We start from the raw sequence: 18160 nt of genomic DNA, 5'->3' as shown, positions 1-18160 counted from the left end.
TGAGTCATGCGGCCGTGGGAAATGGGGAGAAGTATTCGAGGTTTGTAAGCCGTTCCCAGAGTGGTCGGCTAGGCAAGTAAGCAGGAGCCTACCTCGTGTTAGAAGTGCTCAGTTTCGCGTGAGTTTTCTTGGGATTGAAGGAGCGCGAGGAGGACGCGATAGTCTCTGGAATAGTGCAATCGCTATACTTGTTCCTATCGGTTCTCTAGATTTTATCCCACTATAGCTGCTGGGAAGCGAGGGAAAAATGAAAGGCCACAGGCCGGGGAAATACCGCTAACCAAAGAGCAGTCTACTGGCGGAGCATTAAGGAGTAGCGGACGAGCGAGCGGAAGCTTGAGAACCACCTCAGTAGGAATGCGTCTGCAGCCGTCACTATATCAGCCATGGCTACATCTTAGTCATCGCCGTAGTCTTCTTCGGTCCCCTGAATTTACCCAACTCGTACTGCGGCTTTTTGTCTTTCTCGCTAAAGCTCTCGCTGCGTTTCTACTAGATCGGCGAGTTGCTGGCTAGTTATCCTAATGAATGTAACAACTTTAATCTAAACACAATATGTTTACCGTTTTTGGCTGAGCAGACTTTATCACCTCATGATGGCTTTCGGTCAACCATCAGTGCCCGTATGTGCGCTTCCCACTGCTGAGGTTTGCATCTGATAGTCTGGTTTGCCAATGCTTGTGAGCTCATACCATTCCGAGACTCAACGGTGCTTAAACCTCGGCATCAATGCAATATGCGCTTCCGCTTTAGCGCTACTTGGCATCTCTGCCGCCCCGTTAATCTCCAGCCTTTGTCCCAGTTCTCCTGGCTCACTCATTCTTCTCGGTTCGCTCCACTCTTGACAACTTCCGTGCCGGTGTTCTAAGAGCTCCATCAATATTATCAGCTACGAACTTCCAGGAGGACGCCCAGTTCAAGATGCATAAAAATCCGTACGCAGTTCGAGCCAGAAAAGTAAGGCACTTTGCAATTTTTCTTTTTCCAAAACTCTGTTTCCATTTGGTCTTGGGAATACTTCCACGACGCTAGTGCGCACGTATTATTTTGACCTACTCCAACAATACATTCTTCCATGCAGGTATATAAGAGTTATACGTTGTCAGTGTGTTACCTAGTCCTCTTTTCCAACCCAAGGGTTTTCGAATGCTGAGGTCGTTAAAGATCCAAAACAACCATGTAGCAAATAGCAGTTGTGATAAACATAGGCATATGTAGTTCTTATGCGTTTATCAAATACGAGAACGGAGATTTACTGCCGTAGCTTTGCTATAAGCGGCCTATCCATACAAGCACGTAACATTTGCTTAGCTCCTGTGAATATGAGGTAGCTCAAACGTGCCTAATGCTTACTGAAGTACATACGCGTAATGGTATAGGCTAAGTTCCTTACCACATTTATTGTGTACTGAAACATGTAGACTTCAAGGCGTAAAGTGGTTAGTAATTTTTACATGAAAAATGTGCAAGAGGTTGATAACTGAAACAATCACAGTGAGTGCTCAATCAATGAGTGCTCTAGTAACCTGCGCATCTCTGGAAGGCTATCATTTTAATATCATAAAGAAATCTATATATTTTCACTCAAAGCTGAATGGAAGTTTTGATCAATCCTCATATTTTCATGTTTGGATCTAGCTGAGGGACCACACAGGGAAAAAAAAAATACTAACGTACGGCTCAAATCTGTTGAATCGACAAAAAAAAAGTGACGTTTTGCTTTGAACGATGTTCTAACTAGTACTAGTAACCTCACTCTTGTTATATTTGAGTTGATGAAATATTGAAGTAAAACGGCTCATTTGAATTTCGCGGATACGAAATTCGCGAACGTAACATCTATCGTACAGGACAGCCAGACATGCACAAATCGCCCAGTAGTCGTTCTGTTGCGAATGTTTTGCAGTCTGCCAGTGCCTCTAAGTGTTTGCCTGCTGCACAACTCGACACCTGCTTGCTCTCGAGTTTGCTATACACTGCGCTTGATAGTTGCGTTTTCTCTCCCAACGCAACGGCGCATTATATGGGCTGCTCACTCCACGTTATTTACTGCAAGTAGGCGCCAGCCTGAATAAAGCAAAGATGGGTAGTCTCAGAAAGAGAACAGACAAAGGGACGTTGAGTGCACGATGTCTCGTACTATTTCGGGCACTACCTGATAAACAGGACACGGCTGGCCGCAGGGATGGATTGTTGCCCGTGGATGCTCGATAGCTTCTGGTCAAGGGGTCGCCTCCCCACTCTACTTTTCTTTGCAAGCCAAATGGATGATGCCATCATACTCTCTTAGCCTCCACCTTCCCCTCTGCCTCCTGAAAGTCTGTCTCATCTCCTTACGCATCCTTTCCTTTCCTGGCCATCTCTTCCCGTTAAAGGTGCAGTTTCTACCATCTTTCAGGGGTGGCGTGAGCATGTGCTGACGGTGCTTGAGTGATTCTATCTCTCACGCACTAGCATATTTTTGTAAGGGTTATTGTTACTGCTGCTGGTTTGGCGGCGCATACTACTGCTTCTGTTGCTCCTTTGATGACTGCCGTATGTAAGATTGAATAAGACGGTTGCCATGGCAATAGTGATGGTTATAAAGGCAGAGCATAGCATCACTCATAAGTCGGCGAGCCATGTCGAGATCTACAAATGTGGCACAACCTTCTTTCTTGCGCAGTTTCATCGCGTAATAGCATCCCCATGCTACCGGTGAATTAGCAGGCAAATGGCTGATCTTGCTCCACAATCGGCTATATATATATATATATATATATATTCGTTCGTCTACCCGTTCATTTAGACTATATCTGTAAGTTATAATAGAAGTTGAATTCGTGCTACTGCTAGTGTTGAGTCATCGTCTCCCCCCCCCGGCGGGGGGGGGGATACAGTTATATACATATAGGCGCAGATCCACCTTTGCGCCAGCATACGTTCTTTTCCCTCGTTCCACGAAACTTGTACAGGTTCTCGAGGTAGTATTAGGTTGTGCCGAAAATGCTGCCGCAGTAATCGTAAAGGTGTGCACAATGAATGCAGACGGGTAGAGGCAGATGTGTCTGTTAGGGAGCGTCTCTGCTTAAAACGGTGCAGGAAGGGAATTTAAACGATTTGTTTCCCGTATTCGATTTTTTCAAAAAGAACAAGGTACCAGAAATGGACATGTATATAGACTACATAGGCCTACATACAGAAGCATATATAGCTATGGCAAAAGGGTACTATTTATCGTGCGGGCACTGAAGAGGATCCCTGCACAAATAATGGAATTTAATGTATTGGAAGCGCATGGTCGCGCGGGAACATATGCTTTTTGTCAATTGTTGTACCTTTAACCCTTACTGTCTTAGAAATTCGCCTAACTGAAAACAAGTGGCCGCCCATTAGTATGACTTTCAACCTAAGACGATACAGGCTGTGGATCTCGATATGGGACTATACAATGGAAAAGTCAGGGGATGGCTTAGCAGAAGCTTTTATCAGTAGTCGTCCTTGTCCCTATTGACACCAGGTTCAACTTCCTTCTCTTCGTTTTAATGGGTGCTTATGGCGAGTCATCTGCATTAAGGCGTTTAGGGCTCCCATGTGTTTGTCTTGTTGAGTCTTTGTTTGCCAAGGTGAAGAAAGCTAGATCTTTTCACCAGTTGTTTTTGTTATGAAAAAAAAAAAACAGAGTGGGTACTATGAGCTGCGATGAACCCGGCAACCGTAAAATTTAGTTAGTCACCATACCCAAAGGGAAAATAGCACTCTGCCGCCTTGATCCTATAGGGGGAATGTAATGATGTGGGTTTTCGTATACGTGTATAACTCCTATTGGACAGGTTTGGAGACAGGAGATTTGACTAAGGGGTGTACAGTATTCCCTTCGGCTATCGCGTACCACCTTAGCCAAGTCACGGATCTGTAACCGGAGTTGTCGCCTCGACAATATGTTGCTAATATGTCTCTAGACAAGCCCCATCATTCCTAAAGACATGAGATTTGCGGTCGGATTCGCCTCAACGTGCATGAAGCATCTGAGTACGCTCACATATCACTGTAAACCAGAGGGTGTTGGTCCGTGTCAAGCTGATTCTCTCTATCGCCTTGCAGTATACAAACATATCTACATTATTCCTACGAGTGTAAAACCCGTTGACACTTGGGATCAAAGTATCAATTGAGACAACGTCTGATTGGGAACATTGCCAGCCGTTGTGAGCGACCGGACTGAAACGGCCGGAGCACTCTGTGGAAGTGCTACACATTACGGACATAGGCCCTATAGCTCACGGAAGTTGTAGACAAATGCCGGCAAGTTTCAGCGTATCTTTTTCTTTCGAATACGTTTGTCTTGCGTACTGCAGAGATCATATTCGGTTGTCGATACTGCAGAAAGGAATTTTCACGTTTACCGCGCAGCTGTCAAAGTTGGCTGCTGGAGAGTTCTAGCTTGCCTTTATAGCCTCCTTACATGAACGACAGGACAAACGTCATATAATTGGAACCATTTTATGGTGCTTGAATGGTATTCTGTGCCATCGCTACGATTATGCGACCTAGCTCCATATCAGGACAGTAAGCGCCTTAACCGATCGCCGTTGAGTACGTTTGCTCTGACTCCATTGAACAGACCAAGGATGAAATAGTGTATCACGTCGGTCTTACCTTTGAGCCGTTCAGTGGATTCTTAACGCGCGCATTATTCTAACACCCAACGCACAGAAAGCACCAAGTAGTAAAAGCAGTTCTAACAGTTCATTGGGTTTAGAAGACTATTTCTTAACCGCTTTCGTGGTTATGGGCGGCTGGAGCAAAAAAGCAGCGAGACGAACAAAAGAAATTTTGCTCTATTATTCTTTGGTCTGGCTCGGAATATTTCTCAGGAGTTTATAGCGGACTACAATCGAACGTAAAGCTCAAATTGCTCCGTTGATGGGCAGCTAAGCACGCTATGATGGGTTTCGGGAGCTTCCTTTGAAACTAGTGCAAGAAAATATGAGATTCTGCATAGCGAAAACCCATGAAACGGTAGCACATTCAGCAAATTCGACTTTTAATCGACCCACCGTTTTTGTCACCCTTCGGGGACGGCAAAGCTCTCGAGCGATGTTATTGGGGTTTATGTTGCGAGCAAATTCTCATAATGATCCACCCGAGTGTAGATTGGAACGGAGCTCTCGAGCTTGCGATGTTAGGTTGGCATGCATTTTCTCTTCGTCTCATTGCGGCTGTCGTCGTCTCAAGAGTTGATCATGTACTCGTCGAAGCGATATGAATTCAAATATAAGACACCTCCGTTTCCCGAGTTCTTATTCTCCCTTGCCAGTGCTGTCCAGTCAACCAAGAGACATCAAGCAAAGAGCGGGGTACCGTCGCGTAGAAGAACTGCGCATAAGAGGAAGTCTGTAGCTCGATCATGATTTCGACGAGCCTTGCCAGGTTCCAGAAATAACGGGGTAATTACAGAGGGTGGGCCGGGGAACGTCAAAGAAACCTGTATGCTATGTAGGCTGGTTGTAATGGTGGTGCAACGAGAATTGAAGTTGAACTCGATGTGGGTGGAATAGGTTTTGCATAAAACTGCTCGTAACTTTTATGCGCGATGGACAGAATAGAGCCATTCGTGAAGAAAACCTCTATCACCCTGGTTTTTTTTTGTCGCATACCGCTTATTCGCTGCTACTACTATAACTACTAGTATTACTACAGCAAAAGCTTTTTGTCATGCCAGTGTTCTGCCTTAATTGTTCTAAATCGGCTTGGGCTCTAGCGTGGCTCTCTTTCTTTGGGAGTATTGACAGCAAACATTTTTTATTTTGCACTCGAATTTATTCGGTTTCGCATTGTTTCAAATTATCGGCACTACCCGCAAAAGATCTTCCTGTTTGCAGAATAAAATATATTACGTACGTTTGTCAGTTCAGATAATCTCACCTCTGTCTGTGTGGTATAGTCGACCTTCAAATGAGATATAGAGCCAAAAACGTCTAAAAGACAGTTCTTCCCAAATAATTTGCCTATCTGGTTTAAAACAACACATTGCAAAAGCAGGCAGTGTTTTTTTCATTGTGCAACATAGAATGCAACATTGGTCATTGCACACTTTGCGCTAGAACTGATTGGAATCAGAACATGGAGACAACTAATCTTTTGTTGGCAAAACCGACTTTATGCACAGCCACACTGCGGGTATCTCTATAATGCGTTTGCCCACCATATCGCAACCCAATAGGTTGTGTTTGGAGACTCTAGTGGGTTTTGTAGCATGCTGTAGAAAGTACCGCAATGGAAAAGGATTAGAGGCAAATACTGTACCCGACACCCGTTGAGGACTTCGGTCGCTACAATTTGCCCATGCTTGCAGGTGACTTACGTTCCGACAAACAAATAAAGAGACCCACAAAGCCAGAAGTTGCGTCTGGACCCTTGCAAACAAGTTTCTTGAAACGCTTGCATTTAGCTTCGCCGTTCTTTAAAGGAGAAAGCTTTGCATTTCTAAAGTTATGTCGCGTCTGTGACCCCTGTTGCTACTGCGGGTCCCTTTATTGTTTGCAGGCCCGATTTCTCATCTATCTAGCACACTTGCCTAACAAAGGTAAATATAAATCCTTACAACAACCTTTTAATGTGTGTGGCCTGTACGGCCATGACTTCGACGAGGCCGTGAGGGAATAATTATGTAATGATGGCTTTTAGTCGAACGCCGTTCTCGAGATAAACTGTCATCGAAGGCAACAGTAAAGTTTAAGGACGTAACATAGAAAACGCAATACCGATTCGTCATATGACTGCTGACTATGTGATGCCATGAAAATTAAATTTCTGCTGAGGTCAAGAGTTCCCCGAAAAAAGCACGCTTTCTTACGATGTTATCTGAACACCGTATACGTAGTAAATACCCTGTCCGCTTAGGACACAGAAGGGAACTTTGGCGGCCTAGGCAGATCTATGAACATGTGTAACGAATTTAGTCTTACTATTGGAAGTCACGAGAAATATTTAATGTAAAAATATTTAGATATTGTTTAAAATTTCACTTTCAGGTAACAATGCTGTACGTTCATTTGAGTAACCATAGTTTTTAATGATCGCTTCATACTTCGTTATCAAGGCGTTTAAAATAAGCGTAGATATAGGGGAGCCGTTATGGATCTTTACATACAATTCTCGCAGTCAAAAGTCGGCCATGGTATTTATTTGAGTGGTCCGGGATGAGAGAATACGTTTATCACGATCAATGTTTAGGTAGCTTCCAGCAATAGCTTTCAAGCTAATTCATGTTACCATACTTATTGCCATGATTTATACATGTTATTCTCGGGCGAAGCGAACGTGGCAGACACGAAACGTCAAATAATTATCTTGCGTCATCAACATCGTAAGGTATGCAATTTCTAAATGGATGTAGAAACGGATAAAACTGTTGAGGACGGCTGTCTTCATCCGGTTTGGTGGTACCGTTATGAGACTCGAAGTCATTGGTGGAATGGGAACGGTTCAACGCCGTATCACTTTGGGATCTCGAAGAAAAATTCCCCCAGTACACCGGGCAAACAAAAGGATAAAGGTTTGTGGCCCGATAAATCGGTCGGAAAACGAAGCACAACGAAACGCCATTAACTTCTCTCCGTCGGTAAAATGTCTGATGTTATGTATGGTCTTACCTCTTTTTTCATTGTCTGCCGGGATATACGGAAGATGGCAATTTGGCTAGTTCCCAGTTCTTGTTTCCCCTAGCCCTATCCCCACACGTGTTTCACTGGAACCTGGTCGACATGTCGTGAGTTTTTTGCATTTCTTGCATCGGAGACACTACTTTGCTACAGCTCCCCTAAGGACCCCCCATACCATTGGGTGGTATTATGGGTCCCTCTACAACATGTCATAACGTTCTACTTGCTTGTAGCCATTGCCCTGGTTGCGTTTTTCGCTTCTGTCGGCTCATTGGTATACTGAAGTGGCGTACAACACCATAGAGCTAAGTCACGAAACATTAAACATTCGAAAGATTACGCTCGGTGTGCAGGTGCGTACACTTTGAAGGAAGGCCAAAAGACGCACTTTGCTGCCAAGCATCTACCAAAGAACTGAGTCAGCCAAGATTTGTGCAGATGAGACGAGCTGGCCCAGTATATTAAGCAAGTTACGAAGCCAACGCGCTCCAAATAAAACAAATGAAGTCGGCAGTGAGGGCATAACGATGACGAATAATATATAGTCGGATCATGAGGCTATTTTTTCCGCTTTCCAACATTGAGGATTAAGCTTCAACTATGGCAACAGCAATACCAATACGTATGCACAACATATACACAAAAACCGAACCGGCCAACCGTTAGCAGGGGTTGTATCGCGGAGCGTATTTGTTTGACGTATTGCTAGATCATCCTCTTAGAATAAGTATTACATTAGTAATTCTATGTCGCTTAATCCACGTGCTTGATGGTGGAATATCGTTTATAGAAAATATTTATGACACTGGAGGATAAAGCCGAATTCAATGATTGTTATGCACCGATAATTTTACGGCAATTGGATTTAGCTAGAAATAGTTATGTGTACTGTTACTGACACAGGACCCTGGAGCTCCACGTAGGTAGCAAGAAAAATATTTTTCTCAAAAGCAATAACGCTGCTCATAGCCATAAATGATGAAAGCAAACTACAATCCTTATTTTCCATTACAGACGTTAGCTTTAGAGAAAGCGACTTGGAGACGTAAGGTCCCTTGTTTTTAGACTGCGCGCTTATATTACCCATTATTGCATAGTAAATTAGGTTCTTGGCCCAGCTGCTAGTACATAGAACTAGGCCAGATGTGCACTGTTAATGAAATCCTTGGAACTTAAAACTAGAAACCACGCATAACTGCAACATCCTGCGTGTTTTTTTCTCTCTTTTTTTCTACATAAATCCGCTATGTTTCTTACCACTTCTGCTGGACATTCCATCGGTACTGCTTTATCAACTGGAACAGTTGCACTCTATGGATACGCTCTCGCTAGTTACGTGAGCAAAGGTTCAAAGAGCTTCTGTGCGTCTAACGTTGCTTTTGCCGCCGTGTTTATAGTATGAAAGTCTAGCCAGGACGACAGCAGGCTAGAGTTCATCCGCTTTAGCTGTGCCGTTCACATAGAGGAACACTCGCATTGTTCTGTTATTCTGCACTCACCACAGCCTCTTCCTCTCTGCTAAGAATGGCTCTCGTATTTCTCTATTTAATTTTTTCTTGTTGAGATTTGCTCTACTTAAATGAAAAAAGCATTTTGATTCCTAAAATTTGTCCAAACATGGTCCTAACAATCGACTTGGAAAGGCAGCTTGTTTTTGCAGCTAGAAGAAGCTAAACCTTTGAGAGAGCCTAACATACATTAAAAAAACGCAGAAGTTGGCCAATCTTTTTAAAATAGTCCACGCCACTTCCCAAACAAAGGTTGACAATGTATTTGCAACCGTTAATAATAGCAACAATAATAAAAATAACAGTAGTAAACAAAATGCGGTATTCATTTTATAAATATAGAAAAAATACATTATGTAGATATTTACAAGTTGACTTAATAGAATGTTAAAACTCAGTATTGTAATTATTGCAAAAACCAGATGCTTTTTTCAAACGCATTCAACAACCATTTCATTTACAGTTGCTTAATAAGCCACCTTTTATCTATGTATATATGATATCTATGTAGAGGCTCGTGTTGCACGAAATCGGATCAACAGAGGTAACACTTTGTCCACATCCTAAAATGATTCCGTGTTGTGCGGTGTACACGTTATACGATTCTTACTGAGATTTAGCTGCAGGCAATGGCGATGGTCATTTAGACTTTCGAAACGTTCCAGGGCTACCGAATTCTGCCGACCGGCTTGTATCAAGTCTTCCTTCCTTTCTGTAACTAGTGAGCCCTCTGTATCTTATCATTAGCGACTTGCTGGCGTACTTGCGATAATGTGGCCAAAAAATGTCGAGCCAAAAGGTGAAGCACCCTCTCGGCGTAGACCTGAGATTACGTTCAACCTTACTCTGCGCCTAAACTTGCACCACCTAACTATAGGCGCGATGCTTTCTAAATAATGGAGAAAGTGTAAAAGTCTCTGTAAGAAAAGAGCGCACAAATAAACAGGAGAGAGAAGGAAAGAAGGGGGCTTTCGAGTATTTCGTTCCGAGTTCCAGTAACGACAAAACTTCACGAGGCTATAAGCGGATTGATAGTTAGTCGAACATCACTCTAAGCTTCCTCCAGTAGACATGAGGACCCGCTTCTTCTTAATTCCAGGAATCTGATCTGGTTGAAGTCGATCGAGACGAGTGGTAGTCATGTTTTTTGGGCTGGGTTGAACTATTTTTTTCTTGTCGGTCGAAGCCTCTTCGAAGGAATCGAATAACCTATCCAATCTCCATCCGACACTAACTGATGAGCCAGCGGAGCAGATGGCGGTGTAACGAAGTGGACGTGTGGTTTACCTTACGACTAACTTAAACTAAAACAAAATATCCATAAAGCATTTTTACATAGATGTTACGATAACACCTTTCTTGTCGCGTATAGTTGCATGTCCAACTAGCATTTGCCAAGTTCCGATGATAAGAAACACGATTTAAAACGATTCAAGTTAAGCTTGCAAATTGGTCATCGGTATATGCTAAGTGCGATGCTCTCATTCCGCTAAGAATATTAGCTTAGGAATTTACCTGTTGATAGGGTTTGTTGTCTCCTTTTGCCTGTTTAGCGTATGCGGTCTGCGAAAAGGTAGAGGATCAGCTTGAAACCACCCATCGCAGATCCTTCTAGCGCATCTTACAGGAAAGAAGACAGGAACAGTGAGGTAACCCGTATTGGCCCGATCGGCTAACTCGCCGCTGCTGCAAACTCCAAGGAATGGCACTAACGGCGTAAAAAGGACCCCTGTTAAAAAAAGAGTGCGGCTTTTCTAGGATAACTTCGGGAAGCAGTGCCCGTTGCATCAAGATCGCAAGCGTATCTTGTCCTTCGCGTATTGTATTGAAAAGGACTAAGCTTTGTACTTCGGACATGCTAGGTGTAGCAGCAGGAGAGATTGTATTAGATGGGATTAGATTATGTCGAAAGTAGGGACCGCGTCGCATTCGGGTGTGCCGTCTCCTCGCGACGACAACAGTAAAGCTGCTAGAAGCTGGTAATAGCAGTAACGGGCTATGCGATGCATCAGTCTGATTTCTATGATTTGGTTAGGGAAACTAAAAGAGAAAACGAGCAGCTAGTGGCTTCGCCTGTCGACTTCCTATTAACCATAGCTCGACGAGCCGATGCCTAAAATCTGCCACCTTTCTCCTTACCCCGTCTTCTCTTCCCCGACCTATTTCAGATTAAGGTGTAAATACATTTAATTGCAACCTGCCGCTCCATTAGATCTCACACTCGACTAGCAACGGACAATTCTTGCCGGCAGGCAAGATTCGTCCTTTGTTCCGTCAACATAGCGTACAGAAAGCAAAGCATAGGTGGGCTGGCTGGCTAGTTTCCTCATGCTATCAGTCAGCATTCCGCTGAGTGGTTGAGTCTGTTGTTCGACCAGCCGATCTTCTGATAGTTAGGAGAACGAACGTGTTGGTAAGCTCGTAAAAGTAAAACAAGAGTGGAATAGAACCGCAGTGCTGCAGTGACTGGAAAAGAAACAACGCTAAAGCAGCGACTGCGTCAGCAAGGTTCGAAACCAGATACCCAAAGATGAACAGTAAAGGAGGCGAAGTAGACACGGCGCCGAAACGAGCGCGAACAAGTTGGGGATTTCTGTCGATGAACAGCTCGGGAACTGGGCGTTTGTTGACTATTTCAGAAAGGGTAAGGACGACTGGAGCGGTTTGTCGCAACTGAAGTAGGCCATACGTATGTAAGGAGAACTCAAAGTAATCTTAGCTGTTATATTCATTAGAACACAGAAACACACGGACCAGTCTGACGTGTAGCGTCGTCGTCGTCGTTGTCGTCGCCGCTGACATTCCCCTAGCGTTTGACAGCTAATTTTCCACCTGCATGATTTGCACATATATCATAAAATAGAGTGCGACAATGATGTGTTACGTTGATCTTATAGGGTATGAGTGTTAACGGAAATGTTTTCTGAAGAGAATTGTCTCCTGCTATTATTGATGGTGTGATTGTTAGTCAATGCGTGATTAAAAATGCGAGTTTGAGTTAGGCCGTTGTGACGGAGTACAGCTTAGTGTTTGTGCAGTCTGTGAAACACACTAATGAGTTCTATGTTTTCGAATCGTGACTTACGACTCCTCTGTTGCGAAACAATCATCTACTGTTTATCAGGCTTTTGTAAATATTGTTTACATCTGCGCATGTATCCATCGTGTCGGCGGCCGTAAAACAAGTACGGGCCAAAGAAACTAGTGCCGAATCTTCAGGTTCTGGTATAATCCTTTAGAAATTGAGCTGGAGAGCGTTGGCAATAATATGGACGGTCCTAAACTCATTCAGCTAGATTGAAACTCATAAATCTAGCACGGCTGATTATATCCCTAGTATTGGTTTGTTCCAGCACCGCATCCATTAAGCGTGCAGCACACTTCAGGAAGGTACCTTTGTACGTTAGACTTTATCTAGACATTATAAGATTTTTCGATGGGCACGTTTAACAAGTGACTTCCACGAGAGACACATTTGTTCTCACTCAGTAGTTTCATATAAATATGTGACGGATCATTAAAGCGCTACACGAAACTATACACATCTTTGGTACAATTAGAGAAACTCAAAATAATTAGTTCATACGCTTATTGCAATAAGTGAATTTGGCTTGCAAATATATACTACGTATGTTCTTGATAAGGCTACAACGAGTCGGTGCCTAGTCCTAGTTCAATTGGGTAAAAAGGGTCTAATGCGCACAGAACGACCTTTACCGTAATTGTTAGCAGGTGCATTATTGATGAAATCAGTTATGTAAGGCATTTGAAGCCAACTTTCACGCCCAAAGCTCTACACTCTATTGTAAAGAAGTTCATGATATAATGTCTGGCTATTATGTGTATGAGGTCCTCGTATCCCTGGCATGATCACGGTAAGAACGTAATGGAATTGTTTGAGTTCTCTGCAGAGCGAGCAACACTGTGTTTCAAAAAATCTCGACTTATATTTACCAAAGTACATCGCAGTACACAGTTGTGGAACGCAACACTATCTCACTATTACTATTGCAGTTATGATATAGAAGATTAGGGGATATATTTGCTCATACTTGGAACATTTGTGAAAGATGGAACCCATTAGACAGCCAAACTCTATAGCGATGTTACGCAACTCCTTTTATTTGCAGCTTAGGAATCATACGAGCCATTTGCGTCTATTATTTAATGTAGTACTTGTTTCTCAGCCAAGTAAGTAGACTATAGATATTCCAGCGTAAACGAGCAAGTAATTGACGGTCACAACTCGGTTAATTAATCCTTCCGTACCAAACTATGCTTCAATGAAGGGTGCTGCCTTCTTTGAGATCCCATGGCAGCAAGTTTGCACTGCTCATGGAGCGCTACTTCAGGTACGAAGCTTGAGTCATATGTATGTTGTTTAATGATCGAGTCATGGATTCGCTTCCGTGCGTCGGTTCAACACAACGTGCATTACACAAATATTTTCGAAAAAATACAATGCGAAACACTACGAACAATTGTCTATCGCTTCTGTGTTACTCCTTATCAATATAGCCTTAGAACTATTAATTAAATACGCAGTTGAGTAAGGAGTGCATAAGTGTACCGGTATATACAGCCTTAAACGCTAAGACCTAGAAAAGGGAACACTATACGAGCACTAGCCGAGAACCTCCTGACAGGGAAAATGGAAGAGAGCGTTAAAGATATACAGAGCTGGACACCTGTAAAGCAAAGCAAAGACTCAGACCAAGAACGGCGATTTCTTTTCGTTGGCAGGTTCTTTTCTCTCCTCACTCTTGCTCCTTTTTTCTTCGCAACGAAAAATTCGATAAGAGTGCAAGACCAAACCGTAAAAGCATGACATTTCGCCTACGCGTTGCAAAAGCCGCGCATTTCTCTAACTGTGCCGTAGAGCTCCACAAACTCGCCAGCCTCCGTCCCAATCGTCTTTTCGGCTCCATCATCTGCAATATAGATCTTGCTGCAGACATAATGTGAGTGTTAAGAGCGTGGGCCACGACTATCTGGGCCGTCCAGTGCATACGATGGCGGTGGCTTGTCGAGTCTCGACTTCTCTTATTCCTCCTTCCCGCTGACGGTCCCCTTCGCTTGCTGCGGCCTGTCTGGTCATGTCTGCTCTCTTTCTATGTCTTCATGATGACCGCTCTCTCTCTCGTTCACCGCTTTCTTTGTTTTTTGTAGTTCCTGCTCTTCTCACCGACCCTCTGACCCTACTTTTGCATCCACCGTCCATTCGTCGCGTCCTTATCGTACCGCCACCCCTAAGGCCTCCTGAAAGACGCGACTATTCGTCATAGGCGAACAAGGCGGTGGTCTGGTAGAAGCACGAGCTAAAATAGAGGCTTCAAATATGGAAGGAGAACAACAAAGGAATTTCATTACATTGATACAGCGGGCCATGCACGTGACAAACGCAGAAAAGCGCCTGGTTGATGCGTAGCTGTGTCATAATGTGGTAGTTCTTGTAGTTACTTGCAGGTAGAAGAGCATGATGGGGTAACCACAGTGACAGGGACAGCAGCCACTGCCGTTACGACGACTGTCGTTGGCTTTGTCTTCCTCTTCTGTTTACTGCAACGCTTGGGTTGCGAGGGTTGGGGGTGGCTGTCTATCCCGCGATTAGGATACTGATGCTGCGGCATTATAAGATTGATCGTCATACGATGCTGTTAGATGACAGAAGTTTTTTCATCTTCATAAATGTGATCTGTATATGTATCATACAAACGTGTGCGCCTGAAAACCGTCTCTCTAACCTTTTCGAAGGCGTCATGTAAACAGTACCATTGTTGTGTGTACCTCAGCTTCACTCCCCACGCCCACGAGATTCAGTAAGCTGAATGAATTGGGTACTTTTGAGAGTGAGGCAGAAATCATTTATAATTCAGTATGACCAACTATCTTGCTTGTTTCTCTACCGCTCAGTTTTCGATCATCACGTCTGATTACCATGGCAATGTTTTCTGGCACGAAAATCACGATTAACGTATTCGTTTACTGCCCACAAAACATAATCAAGTCAGACGAACTGGTTCAACAAAACGAAAATTCGTGAATGAGCTACCCTTTCCTAAAGCAGCAAAACATATGGCCGAGAGGTTATATACTGAATAATGGTACGAATAAAGGAGACGAGAAGATAAAATACACCGGTGACAAACCTAACTTCTTGGTGGGTCTAAACTACTTGTAATGGAGTACAGTGAATTATCTACACTAGCCTGGATGATAGCTGAAGTAGCCTTACACGGAAATTACAGACGTGGTCGAACAGAAGAAGTGAGGCGCTATTTAGCAAGCGTAGGTTTTGAGAATGTCTGGCTGACCAGTCTATTTTTTCTCGTTTGGTCTACGACGAGCTGCGTCAAAGAGCAAACCCAGAATAAACGGGCAAAAGCGATCCCCCCTTGAAAATTTCGTTTAACAAACTTGTGAAGGGTCGGAATGTCAATTATGCCGGCTGCAGGCGGGTCTGTGTGCTGACAGTGCTAAGAAAAACGGCTTGTTCTGCCATTCGGCTGTATGGACAAGAAGGGATGACCTAGCCAACCAATGAGACTTTGGGTACGTTAAGAAAACAATTTTTACCTAGCCGGCGATGGTTGCTGGCTATTGTATAGCCGCGTCCAATGGCCCCAGGGACCCTGGTGCAGCATTGGATATACCCTAATGCCAAAGAGACAGTAGCGCGACTACACCTGAACGCTAAACGACAATGGAGCGAATCTTACTATGCCTGGCTTTTTTTCTGCTGGGGGTGCGCCTTCTCTACCGTCACCGCCGAAAAAGCTCTAGCCTCGAGAGCACAGCATGATGGCTCCAGGAAGCACTTCACTGTGTAAGGAACCGGTTGGCTGGTTGGCGTTGACCGCTAACCGGTTTGGCTTCCTATCTTTCTCTTTTCCCTTTATCTGCACTTCGTTATCGATGTCGACGCGCGCTGGTCGAAAGTCCCCCGCCACTCGGCATTGGAAGCGCCCATCTGCCTAACTGAAATCAGTCTTACAATCTTATCCGAGCTCTTTTTTCGCGAACTAATCGTGCGTCTACTCCACATGACGACTCTGGCTTTCTTGGCAAGTCGCCCGAACCAAACGACGTGGTCTATATGCCCACTATGAGCCTCTTTGTAGCTGAAAAAGAATGAGACGGCAGCAATAGCCCATCTTTGCGATACTCCTGGTGAATCTTGAGTAGGAACTATTGCAGGCTCACTCTGTGCGGCTCACTATTGGGGGGCTGAAATTGTGCGGGTTAAAGGACATCGATCTGGGCAAATCAGACTGTTACCGTAAGGCGCTATATTAAATATAAGTGGATTATACTTGTTTCCCGTTTGTTTTACTCGCTTTGTTATTTGACACCAGGTTAAAAATGAATTTACAATATTGAGAAACAATTTTCTTAAGCCCAATCATTCTCTTCTAAACAGATCCTCTACGAACTTTATAGAGTAGAATAATTCTATCGTCATCGCAAATAACCCCTACAATGTTCGCCTAGCTTTTCCTAGTTCATGCCGGAAAGAAACTCAAGTTCACCATGACATCGCAGACATGTGCGTGTGCGTGCGTGCGTGCGCACCATGTGTCGGATGATGAGTCTCCGTTACCATCCTGTACAAGAGCCGGCGTACGCTTATGTGACAACATAACCTCCGCGTTACAGGAGCGGTCTTGAACCACGACCTATCCTACCTAGTCTAGAGCGACCTTACATCCGCTTCTAATTTTACTTCTTGCACATCTTAAATCTTGCTGGTACAGCTCTGTGGCACCACCAGTTACCAGTGTTACTTCTTCTATACTAGCGACACTGCTACTACTACGGCCCCATACCGAGGCGAACTGCCTTTGTCCATTCTACCTACTTTTTTGTTGCTTTGCTTCATTCTTCTCGATCCCTCTCGTTCTTGCTCGACCTGGTTCCGGTTCCGGCCGCCGTTAGGCGATTGGGGCAATACCGAAGAAGGACAGCTTGGTCGACCGGTGAATTCTAGCTTCGACTCGCGTCGGTCGGCTAGTGAGTCGAACTTAAATGGTCGCTTGTAGGCGGAAGTCTAAACAAATGAACAGTCGTGGCCTCGGGGCTGCAGTGACTATTGCAGCTTCCCTAGAGGAGAACAGCGGAGAGACCGCTGTCGACTTGCTCGGCGGCTATTGCCTTTGTGTTGCCCGACTTCCTCACCGCTATATCTTCTTTTGCCCGACATTATCTCCTTCCTGCGATTTCCTATAGACCATGCCGATGGCACAGCTGATCTACTGCAATGGAACATCTTCTGAGACCAGCTGACATGGACTGAGCTGGGGAGAACTAAACGTTCGACCTGCCTGTCTCTATTCTTTTTGTCATTCTATGCTTCAAGAAAAATCGCCGTTTACAATATGTTCAGGGCCTGTAAGTCGTATAAGCGACTATATCAAGTAGTTCGAACAGCTTATTTCCCCATACCTGTTTTCAGTTACCTTATTGATTTTGTCTATTGCTTCTTTAGCAAATGGCCACTATTGGGAGATAATTTTTTATTGGAAGCAATTGTTCTTATTCATTATTTATAATGCACAAGTAGTTGAGCCGAACCAGCAGTAGGAAATGAGCGAAAGACAAATTGACATGCTGCCGCACTTGAAACTTTGGAAAGAGCTCACGATGCATCGGCTACAAGCGAAATAAGGTACAATTTTTACCTTTACTTACCGAAATCGAGGACGTCTGAGCCGTAACATATGGCCAAAGCGAAATCTCCTGCCCTGAATTAAACGTCGAAAAACGCCGTAGGGTTAGGTCATTGTCTGTCCACAAGCCGAGACGCCAACTGGGAATTTTTCAGTCTATCAGGCTACAAGTTTTAGCCTGAAAGATACATTCGGCGACAAGCACGAGTATGACAAGACGAGAATGATCGAGGAAGAATGAAGATTCGAAAGAGAACGGAGAAAAAGAAGGAGCAACTTCGAGCAGCAGCACCACATGAGAAGGTCTTCAGCAGACAACGATTCAGGTCGAGTGTTACCC

The 18160-nt window shown here is 44.1% G+C and overlaps 1 protein-coding gene across 8 annotated transcripts in view; it reads left to right on the top strand.

Moving 5' to 3' along the window:
* The window catches only part of LOC111246236 (suppressor of lurcher protein 1-like), a 252987-nt gene that overhangs the window by 199499 nt on the left and 35328 nt on the right, over nucleotides 1-18160 (top strand). The gene's annotated exons all lie outside the window — the stretch shown is intronic.

Source organism: Varroa destructor, unplaced genomic scaffold (genome assembly GCF_002443255.2).
Source record: "Varroa destructor unplaced genomic scaffold, Vdes_3.0 BEIS01000003.1, whole genome shotgun sequence".
NCBI lineage: Eukaryota > Metazoa > Arthropoda > Arachnida > Mesostigmata > Varroidae > Varroa > Varroa destructor.
This window is presented reverse-complemented; position numbering and strand designations above follow the sequence as displayed.